This window comes from Rhinoraja longicauda, chromosome 11, assembly GCF_053455715.1.
Source record: "Rhinoraja longicauda isolate Sanriku21f chromosome 11, sRhiLon1.1, whole genome shotgun sequence".
Lineage (NCBI taxonomy): Eukaryota > Metazoa > Chordata > Chondrichthyes > Rajiformes > Arhynchobatidae > Rhinoraja > Rhinoraja longicauda.
In genome coordinates, this window is record NC_135963.1 from 37,899,718 (window position 1) to 37,919,248 (window position 19,531).

General features: G+C 45.9%; 1 protein-coding gene across 2 annotated transcripts in view; it reads left to right on the top strand.

The window, feature by feature from the left end:
- The first annotated feature begins 1,772 nt into the window (after nt 1-1,772).
- LOC144598112 (protein FAM163A-like) overlaps nt 1,773-19,531 on the top strand; it is a 146,974-nt gene continuing 129,215 nt past the window's right edge. For both annotated transcript variants that reach the window (XM_078408001.1, XM_078408000.1), the window contains exon 1: nt 1,773-2,255. The gene's annotated coding sequence lies outside the window, so the exon portion shown is untranslated. The remainder of the gene's footprint in view (nt 2,256-19,531) is intronic.

The following is a 19,531-nucleotide window of genomic DNA, read 5'->3' on the forward strand; positions in this document are numbered from 1 at the left end:
AGTGAATGAGAAAGTGGGATAACAGAACTAGTGGGAAGAGTGAACGCTGGCCAGCGTAGGCTCGGTGGGCCGAATAGCCTGTTTCCACGCTATATCTTTCAAACTAAAACTGAGGTAGAACTAAAACAAATGCAAGGACGTGTAAATCGATTCACTGTTTTATTTATAAAGTGAAAAGAGTCATACCAAATTGTTAGTGAGTCTATTGTTTCAAAATGGATTGTGCGCGTTGTCTCCATGCCCTTCCCTTTAAAGTATTGTACAGGAAACGGGGGGCGATAACTGATTGTTATGAGGCAGCCATGGCTAACGCTCCCCTTACTGTGCATCTCTGACACGAGTTCTAACGAGTCAACTTTCAGTGATCTTCCCGGGAGATTGATAAGCATTAGGGCGCAGTGGTAAAGTTACTGCCTGACAGCGCCAGGGACCAGGGTTCGATCCTGACTACGGGTGCTGCCTGTACGGAGTTTGTACGTTCCCCCTCATGGATCCTCTCCCACTCTCGCCAGTAAATATTGTAAATTGTCCCTGGTGCCCGGGGTGATCGCTGGTCGGCGAGTGGGTCGGTGGGCCGAAAGGCATGTTTCCTCGCTATATCATTAAAGTATACAGTTTAATGTCTGAAGAAGGGTCTCGACCCGAAATGTCACCCATTCCTTCTCTCCCGATATGCTGCCTGACCCGCTGAGTTATTCCAGCATTTTGTGAATAAGTATCATTAAAGTACACGGTTTAAACGGACTGGCTGATGGACTCTTCTTGGGAAGAGTCCTTGTTTGTGTCGACGGTGCTCCTTCGGCCCATCGTGTCTCTGCGGGGTCCCAGTCAATGAGTCCCTTGAGCCCACTGTCTCTCCATGGTCCAATCAGGAAAAACCTTTTTCAGACAGAGAGTTGTGAATCTGTGGAATTCTCTGCCTCAGAGGGCAGTGGAGGCCAATTCTCTGAATGCATTCAAGAGAGAGCTGGATAGAGCTCTTAAGGATAGTGGAGTCAGGGGGTATGGGGAGAAGGCAGGAACGGGGGTACTGATTGAGAGTGATCAGCCATGATCACATTGAATGGCGGTGCTGGCCGAATGGCCTCCTCTCCTGCACTTATTGTCTATCAGCAAGGTCAGAGAAGGGAGAGCGGGGGTGGGAGGGGAGGTGAAGCGAGAGGGGGGTAGAGGAAGGGAGAAGTGTGAAGAGGCAAACCAAGTGGGTCTCAGAGACAACAGTTGGGAAGCTTATCATGGGTGGTGGAAGCAGGAGGCTGGGAGATCATTGTTGTGCAGCAGGGGGCGCGGAACGCCAATATCCAACGAAATAAAGAGAGATGAAACACGCCTGTATTTCAGCACCAATCCAGTGGTGACAGCTCCGGTGTCGCAAGGTGAGGTTTCCAGCGTTGGAAGAGGGGGGTTTCGGCTTTCCGCGATGCTGAACGAGAGAGGGGAATACTTGGTTGGAGTGCACCGCGGCTGGGCTCTCTAACACGGGGCAGTGAGAGAGAGTGAGAGAGAGAGAGAGAGAGAGAGAGAGAGAGAGAGAGAGAGAGAGAGAGAGAGAGAGAGAGAGAGAGAGAGAGAGAGAGAGAGAGAGAGAGAGAAAGAAAGAAAGAAAGAAAGAAAGAGAGAGAAAGAGGGCGAAGTCAGGAGGGAGCTCAGCTCAGCGAGGGATCTGTTGGACACAGCACGAGTCCGGAGCGGCCCCCCCCTCTCCCCCCTCTCCCCTCTCCTCTCCTCTCTGTTCAGGTCCCTTATATCTCGGCTGGGGATGCCAATATTATTCCAGGACTCTCTGTAAGAATTTCAACGCTCAGCCGGCGCAGGTTTGCAGGTGACATTTAACGCTGTGTGCACACACCACACACCACGCGTTGGATTCAGACTCTCTCTCCAATACAGATTCTTCCTCTACTTCTCCGCCTTGCTGGGAAAACCACACCGGACCTCTGCTTTTCGCTGCCATTCGTCATATACTTCTTTACCTACCCACCCACAACTTTCGGTTCGGAAATGACCCTTTGTGCCCATCAGAACTTGGGATCTCCGGGACCAGAGCCTTAAGGGGGGCGAAACAGTACAAGGATCAGCCGAGGAAGGTAACTGCAGAAAGCACTTGGACAATGGGAGGAGCCACGCATCAGCCCTGTGTGTAGAGCTGTACACATCTAACCTCTGAAACTTGAATGCGCTGTCCCAAAGTACACGTTCTCCATTCAGAGAGAGAGAGGAACGGAATTGAAGATAATCCAAGACAACCGTTGAAGGTAGGACACCATGGGCTCTACAATCACTTCACATCTGGTTGATCTCCAGGACGGGCTTTGTTTGATCGGGTGTAAAACGCCGCTGGTTTTGCGTTTCCCGGGCTGTTTGCAAAGTGCACACTAAACATCGTGCAATGTGTTTGGTTGTGATTAACGATATTTGCACGGCATAGTTTAATCCACTGTTGTAGGACGAGGGCCAGCCCTTGCTGGCGAGCTGGGGGTTTTGTTTGGTGGGGAGGAGGTGTTGTGGGGGGGGGGGGGGAGGGGGAGGGGGTGCAGGCATGACCCGCATCTGCACGGATCAATGTTAGAGAGCTGTGGAGTGATGTGTGGTTGTAAGCCGACAGGAAGGTTGTTGAAGAAACGCAGCGCTATTCTACACGGCTCCTGGAGAAATGGGAGCTCGTCTCGTCTCCCCCTCCCTTGCTGGTTGTAGATATTTGCCCCGAGCTACAGAGAGAACAGCAAGCCCGGGCGGCTAATGTTTCTGTGCTTCCAATGACGGTGAGCCCACACTCGACCAAGACACGCAAAGACCATTCATTCACTGGCCTACACGTTAGCCTCTCCAGCCCTCCCAGAGACCACCAATGTGGTCGGGGTTGGTCTCACAGGTTCTAGTTTAGTTTAGTTTAGTTTATTGACAGACACGTGTACTGAGGTACAGTGAAAGGCTTTTGTTGCGTGCCAACCCAGTGAGCACAAAGGTCAAAGACATGATTGACAATCAAACCATCCACAGTGTACAGATACAGGATAAAGGGAATAACGTTTAGTGCAAGATAAAGTCCCGTCAAATCTAATTAAAGATAGTCCGAGGATCTCCACTGAGGTAGATGGTAGCTCAGGACTGCTCTCTAGTTGTTGATAGGATAATTCAGTTGCCTGGTAACAGCTGGGAAGAAACTGTCCCTGAATCTGGAGGCAAGGCTTTTCACACTTCTGTACCTATTGCCTGATGGGAGAGGGGGGGGGGGGGGGGGGGGAAGATGGAGTGAATGGGGTGAGACTTGTAACGCTTGTAATATTGGCAAATATTACAAAGTGTGCCCTCCAAATGAAGGGAAATCAATAGTGAAAGAGTGTGGCTGGTCTCCAACATCATAGGGATATTAATCCCATCTTTGAAGCCATCTCATCATGAGTACTTCTCAGTCCCACTTCTTCCTCACTGCACTGAACATTGTAAGTCTTTCACTGAACCCTCCAATTAAATGTGGGGTGGGAGATGATGGAGAATCGTCACGGGACCCTGAGAGAAGAGGGCGGATGGTGAGGGAAGGATGGTTACTGAACGGGAGAGGGTGAGAGGAGAAAGATCATTGCAGGGCAAGGGGGGTCATCAAAAGGTCATTCCTTCTCTTCCCTGCTTCCATCAGGTAGAAGATACAGAAGCTTGAAAGCACACACCACCAGATTCAGGATCAGCTTCTTCCCATCTGTTATCAGGTGTCTGATCTATCTGATTCTCCTCTCTTTATTGTGGACATGACTTTGTCTCTGGAACTGATGTGCTACAATGCTGAGATCAATATTCGGCACTCTTCCCCTTTGCTCCACCTATTGTATTTGAGTTTGACTGAATTGTATTGATGCATAGTATTAACTGATTTGACGAGGTAGCATGTAATTGCAGGGTGAGGGGAGGGCATGAAAGGGTGAAGGGTGAGGGAGGACAGGTCATTGTAGGCTGATGGGGAGGGCATGAAAGGGTGAAGGGTGAGGGAGGAAAGGTCATTGTAGGGTGAAGGATGTTAAGATCTCGACCCGATGTAAGACTCAAAGACTCATTATTGTTAACCACCAGCAACATGCTTTAGTTTACTTACCACAAGGAGAGCACATCCATCAAGGGCTGTGGTCACAACTCCAACGATGCTTGTAATGAACGAGTATTTATACAGAGAAATAAGCAAGTTTCTTAACATGGCGTGTGAAGGTTCTAGCAAACTATTGAGCCAAGCAGTTAGTTCTGCAAGGTGCACCCGATGATCACAGCAGAAATATTTTAATAACATGTCGCAAAAGAGAACTTGTGATTAACTGCCCACATGACCACATGACTAATGCCACGTTACTAATGATGAAAGGAGATGAGGAGGAATTTCTTTAGTCTGAGGTTAGTTAATCTGTGGAATTCATTGCCACAGACGGCTGTCAAGTCAATAAATATTTTTAAGGTGGAGATTGACATATTCTTGATTAGTAAGGGTGTCAGGCGTTATGGGGAGAAGGCAGGAGAATGGGGTTGAGAGGGAAAGATAGATCAGCCATGATTGAATGGCGGAGTAGACTTGATGGGCCAAATTCTGTTCCCTGAACTTATGAACTCATGCTAGCTGTGCATTTACTGGTGAAGTAAACACATTTATAGCTTTTGTGTCAAGTAACCCAGCAAGCATTTTGTCAATTGTCATGTTACTCTTCTGCAAGGGTGAGGGGAGAAAGGCCTATAGGATGGTGGGTGCAAATAAAAACTATCGCTGGATAGAAGGTGAGTAACAAAGTGTAATTAATGCAAGGAGATGTTGGAGGAAGGTCACCACATTTTATATAAAGGGACAAGCAATTCATTGCTATAGGGGAAATCAGCAAGAAAAAATGCAGAGAATATTTTAATATTTTGTATATATTATCTCCTATAACTCACAATTGTTCACAGTACATGGACAGTCCCTTAGAAAGGATGGGACATTTTAATATAGTTTTAATACACATTTGCCCATGACTTCGATCTGTACTTTAACTCCATCAATTTAAGCCTCGTCCCCAAAAAAAACACAAAATGCTAGAGTAACTCATTGGGTCAGACAGCATCTCTGGAAGACGTGGGTGGGTATCGTTTCAAGTTGGGACCTTTCTTCACAATGATTGTAGTGGAGATGGGGTTTGGGGGGGAGCTGGAAGAGAGGTGCGGGTGGTGTATAGCCTGAATAGTGAGAAGTAGTCTGGATAAGGTCATAAAGGATAGGAGTAGCATTAGGCCATTCGGCCCATCAAGCTCTCCCTCCTAACCCCATTCATCTGCTTTCACGCCATAACCTCTTAAAGGTGAGAGGGACTTTTGATTGGCAGATGGGTGGACAAAGGCCAGAGATAAATAGGAGACAAAAGGGTATAAGATAACGAGAGAAGAGCGGCGAAATACGAAGGCAGAGGAAGGGATAATGGTGGAAGTGGGTGGGGGAAGGGGAGAGCGGGGCAGAAGAATGGGTCAACTGAGTGCGCACCTGGGTGGGGCTCATGGAAGAGAGGAGGGGATAAAGAGTGGAGGGGGAGTGTTACCTAACATTGTTGAGTTCAATATTCATCCTAATGGGTTGCTTCTCTCTGTGATTCCTGCTGCTTTCTTGCTCTTCAAACATGTTCAGACTGCTCTCCTTCAGTCTTTCTTTAAATTCCAGCAAGTACAATGTTCAAGCTCTAAATTTAGTCATTTTGCTTTCAGGCAAAGTAATTTTAATCAAGCCATGACGAGGAAGGCAATGCTTTCCTCTTTCCAAATATAAATTCATTTAGTGTTCCACGGATTGTGCAGTTGGTGAGCTTTTGTTCGGGGTTCAGCTAGCAATGAGTTTTAGATCACCTTACAGCAAAGCCGGGTACGAATTCTCCTGGAACACCACAAAATATCCACGGTTTCCCACATCCTGAATTTCCTCTCGACATTATCCCAAGACATTTTACAGACTCCTTGTATGTATAATTTTTCAACAATCCTGTCAGGTTCACATTTACATCCATTATAAATCATCCACTGATTTCACTGCCATTAATGTTAGAATGCTTTAAAATAATGGCACGCTGCTTGCAGGATTTCTGGTACGATGCGCAGGGGCAAATGGCCACATAATTTACCAAATCATCTCCACTATTCTCTTTTTGTCATTCATTTGCCTGATGTTGCATTTGACATCCAATTCACTTTGTATCATGTAATTTATAGAATGGAGAACATAGAACAATATACAGCACAGAAAAAGGCCCCTGGGCCCAGGATATCTGTGCCAAACATGATGTCAAATTAAATGAATCCCTTATGCCTGCACGTCTATATTCTTCTGTTCCCTGCATGTTTGTGTGCCTATCCTAAAAGCCTCTTAAACGCCACTATCGTATTTACCTCTGCAACTACCCGTGGCTGTGCATTCCAGGCAACCATCACAGTATAAAAACTTTCCTGGACATCTATATAATAAAACTCTCGTTTGTTTATTTGTTTGTTCCTGAACTACTTCCAAAACGGTACACGATAGCGCGACAATTTTAGACCCACCTTACCCGCTGTCGTCCCTTTGATGCTAATGGAAGAAGTTTCATTGAAATCTGTGTTATATTTTTTAAGTTATTCACATTTTAAAGTTTAAATCTATCTCCTAGAGAGGGAGGGAGGGGGGTGTGCGAGGGGGGGGGTGGGAGGGAGGGGGAGGATGGGGGTTAAGGGGAGCTGGGGGTTGTAGTGGGGGAGGAAGGAGGGGGGAGGGGAGGGGAGGAGGGAGGGGGGAGGGGGAGGGGGAGGAGGGAGGGGGAGAGGGGAGGGGGAGAGGGGAGTGGGGAGGGGGAAGATTTGAGGGGGAGGGGGAGGAGGAGGGGGGTGGGGAGGGAGGTGGTGGAGGGAGGGGAATGGAGAGGGGAGGAGGGAGGGGGAGGGAGGGGGAGGGAGGGGGAGGGAGGCGGAAGGAGGAGGAAGGAGGTGGAAGGAGGTGGAGGGGGGAAGAAGGGGGAGAGGAGGGGTGGGAGGGGTGGGGAGGGAGGGGGAAGGGGGAAGTGGGGAGGGGGGAGTGCTGCACCAATGCAGGAGAGGTTTGGGCCCAATGGGTCCACGGTCTAGTTGCCTTTAAACTTTCCACTTTGCAAATCTTACGGATCCGATTTAACTAGGAATTTTTCCATAAATAATTGTGTTTGTTCTCATTAATCTGATATAACATCCTCTAAATTCTCACTTATTATTTTAAATAGTCCCCATTGCTTGTTAATACATTCTCATGTCATGTTCCCACATCCTCATTACATCAATATACCTGATTTTCCTTTTGACTTGCATGCTGAAAAAGCTATGCACATTTTCTTAGCAGTAATTGGGTGTTACATACAAGGACATAACTTGGGAGGCAAGGGTACAAAGGGAAAAAAAATGAGGTTTCAAAATTACAAAACATATCAGCTTTGTCCTTTGATCCTTAACCATAACTCAGAAATGTTGTTGAATAAACTTTGTAACGTTTAGTTATGTGTGCAATTATGCCTTCTTTTACCCTGAATGAACAGTTCAGAGAATTATTCACAACCGATTCTCATTATTTTATTGATCGTAATGTCATTGTCGGAAATATGCAGATTTGGAAGCTTCGGTGCATCGTTCTGCCTGCTGGGTATTGCCCCTCCTTTTGCCAAAAGCGACGGAGATAGTCAAGCGCTCTGCTCGATCCTCCCTCACTAGTTTAAAACATCTGTCAGATCACCAAGAACTCATTCATCTTTCAGTCTAAATTGAAATTCTAAATGGCTTATAATCTTTTTTTTGAACAGTAAAATGTAAGACAGCGGGGAATGGAAGGATATGGAGAATGGGCAGGCTGAAGGGATCAGTTTAAGTAGGCTTTATGTTCGGCACGGGCATCCATTCATAAGATCATAAGACATCGGAGCAGAATTAAGCCATTCGGCCCATTGAGTCTGCTCCGTCATTCAATCACGGCTGATCTATTTTCCCCCCTCAACCCCATTATCCTGCCTTCCTCACATAACCTTTGACACCCGCACTGATCATCAATCTCTGCTTTAAAAACACCCAATGACTTGGCCTCCACCACTGTCTGTGGCAATGAATTTCAGCCCATTCTTCATATCGGTCTATTCCCTGCACATTCACCACCCTATGGCTAAAGAAATTCCGCCCAGTTTCCATTCATAAGGTATGTCCTTTTAATCAGAGGCTGTGCCCTGCTCTTCATTGTTCTATGCCCTAGGTTTTAATGTTTTAATGGGGGGGGGGGGGGGAGCATATTTTTTTTAAATGCTCGTTTTTGGTGGGTTTGAACCCTGGTGGTGGGTCTGAGATGGTCCAGTTTAGTTGAGACCTCTCAGTGTCTGTTGGTTCTATTGTTGCAGACTTGTTTACCTTCTAAAAGAGTCATTATGGTGAAGATAGACACAAAATGCTGGAGTAACTCAGCCGCACAAGCAGCATCTCTGGAGAGAAGGAATGTGTCAATTTATGGGGTCATTAAGGTGACTAGACAACCTCCTGTAGAGAGAGAGAGTAAATAAACAACTTGCCTTCACCATGCGATGAGAAAAACACAAAGTACTGAATGAACTCAGCGGTCAGGCAGTGTCTAAATAGGAGTGGACAGGCGAAGTTTCATGTCAGGGCCCTTCTTCAGACTGATGTGGTGATATGATGTCACATTGAAATACTTGAGTGTCATACAGTCATAGTTATACAGCATGGAAACAGGCCCTTTGGCCCTACTTGCCCACACCAAGCAACGTTCCATCTACATTAGTTCCACGAGCCTGCATTTGACCCATATGTCTCTAAACCTATCCTATCCATGTACCTGTATAAATGTTTCTTAAACGTAATGATAGTACCTGCACAACTACCTCCTCCGGCAGCTCGTTCCATACATCCATTTGGGTAAGAATGTTGTCCCTCAGGTTTCGATTAAATCTTCCCCCCTCACCGTAAACCTCTGGCCTCTGATTGCCGATTCCCCAACTATTTGTAAAAGACAGTAGATTTACCCTATCTCTTACTCTCATGATCTTATACACCTCTATAAGATCACCCCTCGGAGACCCGTGACTGCAGTGAGAGACAGACCCTGTAACCTTTCCTGCGGTGCCTACTATTCGAGGTTAGAACATGCAGAGTTAAGGAATTATATTGCACTTGCTCAGGAGAGATCTACAACTGTGTGGGATGAATGTAAGAAGAGGACACTCCTTTAATTTAAGACACAAGTTTAAAAGTCAACCTCATTCAGATTTGTTGGCTTTCACCCTTGGTACTAAATTGTGATGGCAACCCCACAGTATATCAGGAAATTGGCAGAAGAGGCATTTGAGCCAGTTTTATAGTGGTTTACACCTTGAAACCACTATCAAGCTGCCAAAGTGGAGCCAGTGCATGTTGTAATGGGACCATCCCCAATGCAGGCCATGTGCAGACACTTTGCTGTTCATCAGATAAGGTAACACTACAGCTTTAAGATTCTCATCTAAATTAGCAGTTGGGAACAGCAAGCTTCCCATGAAATCTAGAGTCGGACAAGTATTCCCTTTCTCCTCTATCTTGTCGGTCTGCTGTATGAGCCTTTTCACAAGTTCATAAGTTATAGGAGCAGAATTAGATCATTTGGCTCATCAAGTCTACTTTGCCATTCAATCATGGCTGATGTATCGTTCCCTCTCAACCCCATTCTCCTGCCTTCTCCCCATAACCCAACACCCTTGCTAATCAAGAAAATCTCCACCTTAAAAATATCTATTAACTTGGCCTCCACAGCCATCTGTGGCAATTAATTCCACAGATTCACCACCCTCTAACTAAAATAAATTGCCATCTCCTTTCTAAAGGTACATCCTGGGAATACAGCCCAGGGGAGACTGGGCAGAGACTGGGCAGAGACTGGGCAGAGACTGGGCAGAGACTGGGCAGAGACTGGGCAGAGTACAGAACCAGAGTACAGAACCAGAGTACAGAACCAGGGCAGAGCTGCAACTGGGAATGTGCAGAAAAAAGGAACTGCAGATGGTGGTTTACAAAAAAAAGTACACAATTCGCTGGAGTAACTCAACGGTCAGTGGAAAACAAGGATAAGTGACGCTCTGGGTTGGGAGCCTTCTTCAGACTGAGATTGATTGCGGGGTAGGGAGTGGGGGGGAGAAAGCTGGGAGAGGAGGGGCAGGAAAAAGTGAGGCAGATAATAATAATAATAATAATAATAATATATTCCTTTATTCGCCCCACACCGGGGAAATTTACAGTGTTACAGCAGCAATGTGGTATACAAGAGAGCAAGAAATCATTCATTAAAAATTGTCATCAGTTTTCTGTGTGTTCTTAACTGTTACTGTTGACTTGTCTGCTGGGAGCAGTGCTGGTTGTGCAGTCTCACAGCAGCGGGAAGGAAGGACCTCCTATATCACTCCTTCACGCACTTGGGGTGAAGGAGTCTGTCACTGAAGGAGCTACTCAGTGCAGTGACAGTGACAGTGTCCTGCATGGGGTGGGAGTCATTGTCCAGCAGCGATGTTAGTTTTGCCGTCATCCTCCTGTCTCCCACCACCTGCACTGAGTTGAGGGGCAGCCCAGGACAGAGCTGGCCTTCCTGACTAGCTTGTCGAGTCTCTTCCCTTCCGCCGCTGAGATGCTGCTGCTCCAGCAGACCACTCCATAGAAAATGGCCGATGCAACCACTGTGTTGTAGAAGGTCCTTAGGAGTGCCCCCTGCACTCCAAAGGACCTGAGTCTCCTTTGCAGATAAAGTCTGCTCTGGCCCTTTCTGTATAGCGCATCGGTGTTTTCAGACCAGTCCAGTTTATTGTTGAGGTAGACACCCAGGTACTTATAAGAATCCACCCTCTCGATGTCCAGTCCCTGGATGTTCACCGGTGTCGGGGGGACTTGGCTGTGCCTATGGAAATCTACCACCAATTTGTAGGTTAATTGGCCTCTGCAAATGTGTGCAGGGCAAAAGGAGATCCTTCGGTCCATCTGTTCAATGGACAGTGTGTAGGGAATGGATGCGAAAGTGGGATAACATAGAACATGTGTGAGCAATGGTCGGCATGGACTCGGTGGGCCGAAGGACTTGTGTGAACGGGTGATCGATGGCTGGCATGGACTCGGTGGGCCGAATAACTTGTTTTCATGCAATATCTCTAAACTAAAACCAAATCATTTAAAAACCTCTGCTCGATACAAAAAGGCTGGTTGACAACTCTGTGGATATCTTGACAACTGAAAGAAAGGAGAGCCAGCTTGACAAAGAGAGCACAAGGAAAATGAGCCCCAGTAAATTTCATGCTTGGTGAAGCTTCACAAAGGCTTCTTTCAATCCCTGAATTCCCAAGACCACCCCGGCCACCTATTGGTGCTTGAAAGATTACATTCCAAATATCCACATTCATTGGAGTTCCAAGGGAAAAGGAGGGATGAACTTATTGAAACACATAAGATCCTGAGCGGACATGGCAGGGTAGATACCAAAACGGTCCCACTACTGGGAGAATCTCAAACAAGGCAACATAGTTACAAAATTAGGGGCCAGTTATTTAAAACTGAGTCGCAAAGGAAGTTCTTCTTGCAGAGGATGGTGAGTTGGAATTCTCTGCCCGACAGGGTCGTGCAGACTGGCCATTTAGTACATTTAAAAAGGACATTGATGAATCTTTGAAAGATCAGTGAATTGAGTTTTGAACTGGCACAGAAGAGGAGTCCTGGGGCAGGTCAGCCATGATCATATCAAATGGTCCAAGTTGCCCACTCTTGCTTCATTTTCTAACGCTCTTCTGTAATTATGTCATTATGTTTAGTTTAGTTTAAGTTAGAGGTACATCATGGAACAGGCTCTTAGGCCCATCGGGTCCGCACTGACCATCGATCACCCATTCACACTAGTTCAATGTTAACCCATTTTCTCACCCATTCCCTACACAATAGGCGTAATTTACAGAGGGCTAATTAACCCACAAACCCGCATATCTTTGGGATGTGGGAGGAAGCCGGAGCACCAAGCGGAAACCTACTCGGCCACAAGGAGAATATGCAAACTCCACAGAGAAGCACCTGAGATCCAGATGGAATCCCGACCTCTAGCGTTGTGTGGTAGCAGCTCTACCAGTTGCGCCACTGTGTCACAAATTATATTGCAGAGTTTTCTCCTTCTGTACTTCTATTTCTAACTTGATGTTTCTTTTTGGTGTCCTGAAAACCACTAATAAAAGAGTTTTGTAAAAACGTTTGTTGGAAACATTAAGTATTAATCACCTCTGAGACATTTTTAGTCGCTTGCATCATTGTAAAACCTGCATTGTTGCAGATAGAGTATGGACCACTCTAAACTGTCCTTTATGTTTTTTCTTGTTCTGATCAAGTGAAAACTGGCCGATTGCTAATAGTAGGTTCAAACAGGTGGAATCTGTTTGCCTGCAATCCTGAATGCCTGTAAGTAGATTCATGTATCTACCAACAATGGTATGCCTCACTACTCACTTAATTTATTAGAACATCTATATACTAAAACTCTCGTTTATTTGTTTGTTTGTTTGTTTGTTCCTGAACTACAGCCAAAATGGTACATGATAGCGCAACAATTTTAGGCCCACCTTACCCACCGTTGGTGCTAATGAAAAAAGTTTCATTGAAATCGGTGTCATATTTTTTAAGTTATTCACATTTTAAAGTTTAAATCTATCTCCTAGGGAGGGAGGGAGGAGGTGGAGGGAGGGGGGGAGGAGAGGATGCTGCACCAATGCAGGAGAGGTTTGGGCCCAACGGGTCCACTTGATCTATAGAATATAAAACAGCACAACACAGGAACAGGTTTTTTCACCCACAATGTCTCACCCAAACATGATACTAATCTTGTCTGTCTGTACATGAACTGTATCTCTCTATTTCTCTGCTTGTCCATGTGCCTATCTGAAAATCATTTAAACACCATCACCCTCATCAGTCTCCCTGGCAGCAGGTTCAAGGCACCCACCACCCTCTGTGTAAAAAAAGGTTTTGCCCTGCACAACTCCTTTAAGCTGCCCCTCACCTTAAAGCTATGCCCTCTGTTCTTTAATATTTCCATCCTCGACCCCCATAATTTTATATACTTCTATCAGTCAACCATCAACCACTGGTGTTCCAGAGAAAATGATACAAGTCAGTCCAACCTCTCCTTTTAGCTAATACATTCTTGGTGACTTTAATATTCATGTTTGCTGTCCCACTAAGCCTCTTGTGAGTGAATTTATGCACCTGGTTGAGTCCTTCAATCTGACTCTTCACACCACGGGACCCACTCACAAGTTAGGCCATACTCTCGACCTAGTGTTATCGTCCGGATTCCCAATCAACAACATTGAAACTACTGAAGCCTGTCTATCGGACCACAGCGCTATCATTTTTGACGCATCTCTGCCTTTATCTCCCGCAAAATCTCATCTCCCTGTTCGCTACTCCCGCGACATAAATTCATTGACTGCCAGTAAATTCTCCGAGGCTCTCACAGCTGCCCCCAACATCTGCACTATTGAGGCCTCTCCCCCCCATCTCAGCACTGAGGATCTCGCCTCTTTATTTAATATCACTTGCTCTTCCATCCTGGATTCTATCGCTCCCCTTAAAATGAAAAAGCCTAAGCCCAAAGGTCGGCCGTGGCTCAATGACACCACCAAAGCCCTAAGAAGGGAGTGCAGAAAATCAGAAAGGAGATGGAAATGTGACAAGCTTCAAATTTCCTTCGAAATTCTGAGAAACAATCTTCTCAAATACCAGGAAGCAGTAAAGTCTGCTAGAGCACAATACTTCTCCGACCTTATTTCCAAAAACTCTCATAACTCCAAGGTCCTATTTAGAACAATTACCTCTGTCATATGTCCCGCCCCCAGTACCAGCTTAGTTGGGTCCCCTGCTAAGTGCGAAGAATTCGCTAAATTTTTCACCAACAAAGTTGAGAATATTAGAATGAACATTTCCCCTCCCACCCGTGACCTAGCTGTCTCACTAGTCTGTTCATCTAAATTGGACTGCTTCCAACCCGTCACTCTATCCTCCCTTGCAAAGCTTATCTCCGCTATGAAACCTGCAACCTGCCCCCTTGATCCTGCCCCCACTGCCCTTCTGAAGGATGTCATTGCAATAGCTGGTCCCAGCATCCTCTCTATTATCAACAGTTCTCTGGCCACTGGCACTGTTCCAACCAGTTTCAAGCACGCGGTGGTCCAGCCCCTACTGAAAAAACCTAACCTAGACCCCACCTTGCCTAGCAACTACAGACCCATTTCCAAACTGCCATTCCTGTCAAAAGTCCTTGAAAAGGCAATCCTTAACCAATTAGTGCCCTACCTGCACCAAAACACCATCCTGGAAAGTTTCCAGTCAGGTTTCAGAGCCCACCACAGCACAGAGTCTGCCTTGTTGAAGGTACACAACGACCGGCTTCTCGCCATCGACACCGGCGACTGTGCAATCCTGCTCCTTCTCGACCTCAGCGCAGCATTCGATACAGTGGACCACACCATCCTTATTGACCGTCTCCGGTACGCGGTTGGCATTGATGGCACTGCCCTGAGCTGGTTCGCTTCGTACCTCAAAGATAGGAGTTTCGCCATCAACATAGGCAGTTATTCCTCTGCTCCAGCTAGCCTCTCCTGCGGAGTTCCACAAGGCTCAATCCTAGGCCCCATTCTCTTTTCTCTATACATGCTCCCCCTTGGCCAAATCATTCAAAGGCACGGCATTTCTTTCCACTGCTATGCCGATGACACTCAGCTTTACCTCCCCCTGAAACCCAACAACCAGTCAAATTTAAACAGCCTCTCACACTGCCTTGAGGACATAAAATGTTGGATGGCACAGAACTTCCTCCAATTAAATGAGAGCAAGTCTGAGGTCATCCTATTCGGCCCCCCCGACTCCATCAAATTGATAACAGGCAGTCTTGGAAGCCTATCCTGCCTAGTCAAACCGCATGTCAAAAACCTCGGCATGATATTTGACTCTGCATTAAAATTTGATAAGCAAGTCAACGCTGTGGTAAAAGCCAGCTTCTTCCAACTTCGAACCATAGCTAAAATCAAACCTTTCCTCAAATTCGACGACACAGAAAAAATCATTCACGCTTTCATTTCCTCCCGCCTAGACTACTGCAACTCCCTATACACTGGGATCAGCCAATCTTCCCTGTCCCGCCTGCAACTGGTCCAAAACGCCGCAGCGAGACTCCTGACGGGTACCCGTAAAAGGGACCACATCACCCCGATTCTGGCCTCTCTCCACTGGCTCCCTGTACGGTACAGAATCAACTTCAAGCTCCTCCTATTCACGTATAAAGCCATAAATGGACACTCCCCCCCCTACATCAAAAATCTTCTAACCCCCCTCTCTAACTCCAGGTCCCTCAGATCGGCCGACTTGGGGCTATTCACTATCCCACGGTCTAGGCTTAAACTCAGGGGTGACCGCGCTTTTGTGGTTGCAGCTCCTAGACTGTGGAACAGCATCCCTCTCCCGATCAGAACTGCCCCCTCCATCGACTCCTTTAAGTCCAGGCTCAAAACATATTTCTACTCCCTAGCGTTTGAGGCTCATTGAGGAGGCGCTGTGAACTGTTTGCGTGCTACTGTATGTTTTCATTTTTTTTTCTATTGGAACCTAATCAAATGTACAGCACTTTGGTCAACGTGGGTTGTTTTTAAATGTGCTATACAAATAAAATTGACTTGACTTGACTTGACTTATCCAGGCATCATTCTGGTAAACCTCCTCTGTACCCTTTCCAAAGCCTCCACGTGCATCCTATGTTAGGGTGACCAGAACTGCACGCAGTACTCCATATGTGGCTTAACCAAATTCCTACAAAGCTGCATCCTGATTTCTTGACTCTTATACTCAATGCCCCGACCAATGAAGGCAAGCACATCATATATCTTTACCATTCTATCTACTTGTACTGCCATTTTCAGAGAGTTATGGACTTGGACCACAAGAAACCTCAGTACATCAATGCTGTTGAGTCTTGCCATCAACTGTATATTTCCTTTTGCTTTATGTTCTCGGTGCTGCATGCAACCCTACCTGACAGTTTATGGCTGTACAGCTGCTCAAACTGATTACCAGAGAAAAGAAATCCTGTTCCTTTTACACTGTAATGTTATTTCTAATTACTGTACTGCTTTTACCGAGCCAGGCTTTATCATAAACAACCTTGACGCATTCCCTTAAAGCAGTATATTGCCTTTAATACTCTAGTAATCTCCTGCCCTTCCCCTAACCCTGACTGTGATGAAAAGCCTGTGTTTTAATAGCTTCTATGCTCCAATCTTAATAATTCTTAAAGCTCAATATGCCTCCACCAAGCTTATTTATTTATGTCTGCCTGCTTTAGAGTAGAAGGTCACCAGAGACATTGTTTTCGAATCTTGTATGTGTTGCTGATGGAAACGGACAGGCTCTTTTGTGGACGTGGTTTAAACTGATATTTGTTATAATAATAATAATTTGAGTTTGCGAATGAAAAGTAATAATCGAATGAAAGAGGCGTGGAGGAGCCGTCATTTAATGATCGGTGGTTGAAGGTGATAGGTATGAGAGTGAGGTGCCCAGATTGATGTTTGGGATAATTCTTGATGCAGAAAGACATAGGATCTCTGCTCACCACTAATCCGTCTCCACGACTGTATCGTCATCAAATGTCACATTGATTCCAACTCTGTGGAAAGATCGGCGACCCATTTTCGCTTTCCCGATATGCTGCCTGACCTGCTGAGCATTTGTGCTCAATGACGTTATTTGCAATTTTTACATTCGCAGAAGCATCTTATTCTGTGACCAAGTGGACCAGTGAGATGAAATGACATTTTAAACCATTAGGATAGATTCAATCAGCATTAAACATAAAATGTCGGTTCTGCAGGATAATCAGCTCAAATTCTTGCTCTGTCTCCAAACCGTGGGTTGGCAGTCTGTAACAGTTTATTAGCTTGTGTCTCTACAAGTTAGTTAACAGTAACCATCTCCATTTCATCTTCAGCCCATCAGCCAATAAACATGTCAGTCCCTCGAGCTAGCTGTCCATTTCCATTTGTCCTGCTGCCTGTCCCTGTGTGTGTGTTGTGTCCACCAGCCTGTCTGAATGTCAATCAGTAACATTCAGCAGCACAGTAGTGCAGCGGTAAAGTTGCTGTTTTACAGCGCCAGAGATCCGGATTCAATCCTGATAATGGGTGCTGTCTGTACGGAGTTTGTACGTCCCCCTGTGACCGCGTGGGGTTTTTCTGTGTACTCCGGTTTCCTCCCACATTCCCAAAGTCATGTAGGTTAATTGGCTTAGTAAAAATTATAAAATTGTCCCTAGCGTGTAAGATAGTGTTAGTATACGGGGTGATCACTGGTCGGCACGAAGGGCCTGTTTCTGTGCTGTACGCTATAGTCTCTAAAAGCTTGCGGTTTCACTGATTGCTCAGCCCGCATTCAGCCAGGGTGTGGGATTGGTGCTGGGTGGTGCCAAGGGCGATGCTGCCTTGTCTTCCTCCTTCTCCGCCTGCACTGTAGACCAGTAGACACAAGGAACTGCAAATGCTGGGTTACAAATTAGACACAAACTGCTCGAATAACTCAGTGGATCAGGCATACCATCTCTGGAGAACATGGAGAGGTGACATTTTGGATTGGGACCCTTCTCGAAGAAGCATCCAGATCCGAAATGTGAGAATTTATGTTCTCCAGAGATGTTGCCTGACCCGCTGAGTTACTCCAGCACTTTGTGCCTTTATTTTGCTCTGTGGAGCACCTGTCCCGTGTGGGAGGGTGGGAAATGGCACTGGGCATCCTGAGAGCAATGATCAGCATTAGAAAGGAACTGAAGATGCTGATTTATACCAAAGGTAGACACAAAGTGCTAGAATAACTCAGCAGATCAGGCAAAACGTCTGGAGAAAGAGGTCTGAAGAAGGGTCCCGACCCGAAACGTCACCCATCCTTTTTCTCCAGAGATGCTGCCTGACCCGTTGAGTTACTCCAGCAATTTGTATCTATCTTTTACATAAAATATAAGTGCAACACCTATAACACAGTGGGCCCTCTGCAGACTATTAAGCTGTCTTAGAGAAGCCAAAAGGCTCATAAGTGGAAACTGTACAGAAGCTGAGACATTATGTAGCATTCTTCTATAGTATTTTCATTACACCTTTCTGCCTTAATATTTTAACCTGTTTAATATAAATGGATTAAAATTGGGGGAAATGATCGATGCTTTTTTAGGAGCTTGTGCATGGGGTGAATTAGGCTGCGAGATTCAGGGTGAGTAGGCTTGTTTGGAAATCCAAAGCAATTAAAAACATCTACACGATAGTTGTCAGCTCTCTTGCGGTTCGGATAGCAGGTTGGGGCTTCAGGTCCCACTGCAGGGGACTCTGCATATCGTCCAGGCTGGCCTTCTCATGAGGGAACCACACTGTCAGAATGCATTGAAGCAGATGTGGAACCCACTCTCTCTCTCGAGCATTGTGAGAAATGCTGTGGCAACATTTCACCATTCCCTCCAGGTTCCTGGACAGAAATGTGCTACTCAAGTCGAATAGAACTGATTATCTGATCACTATCATATTGCTGTTTGTCCAACTGCTGGGAGAAAATTGGCTGCCATATTTTCCAACTTTAAGAATGTAAATTCAAAGCCAAAAATACTTTGTTGGCTATGGGGTGCCTGGGGATATACTGGGGTGATGGAAAAAGGTGCAAAGATGTCTTAACATTGACATTCATTGCAAACATCAACCTGACAAAACTTTCTAGCTTTGACAAGTAATTCATTAAATACAGTTTAAGGATTTCCAAGCATCAGGCCCATGGTGAGTGCTTTATCCAACCTGAAAAGTACGTTGAGTTGAGGACAATTAGGCCCATATTCATAAGTTCATCAGTTCATAAGATACAGGAGAAGAATTAGGCCATTCGGCCCATCAAGTCTACTCTGACATTCAATCATGGCTAATCTATCCTTCCCTCTCAACCCCATTCTCCAGCCTTCTCCCCATATCCCTTGGGGAATCTGCCAATCTCCGACTTAAAAATATCCATGATTTGGTCTCAACAGCCTTCTGTGGTAATGAATTCCACAGATTCACCACCCTGTTAAATCCTATTGACCATGTTAAAGGTCGCAGCTAGACTTAGTCTTTGTTCATTCACAGTGACTTCCTCCCAGTTTGCTGTCCCAACAAGATGGACATCTTCCCAACTCCCCCACCCCTCACTCACCTACTTTGAGTACCAAAAGCTTCCTAATCAGTTGTCTGGGGTCTAAAGATGCAGTGCCAGTTTAACACATGTTTAGTTCAAGATGCCATTTTGGTCCAGAGTCAAAATAAGCACCAGGAACAGTCTCTCTGAGATCATTAAGGGTGTGATTGATGGCTAAATTTCATGCCAATGCAGTATGGAGAAATGCAAGTCAATTAGCAACAGCTCCCATCAGCAACCATTGTGCAGGAGAGAAAAATCATCTCTAAGGAGTTGGAATACTTCCAAAGGCTTGAGCTGCACT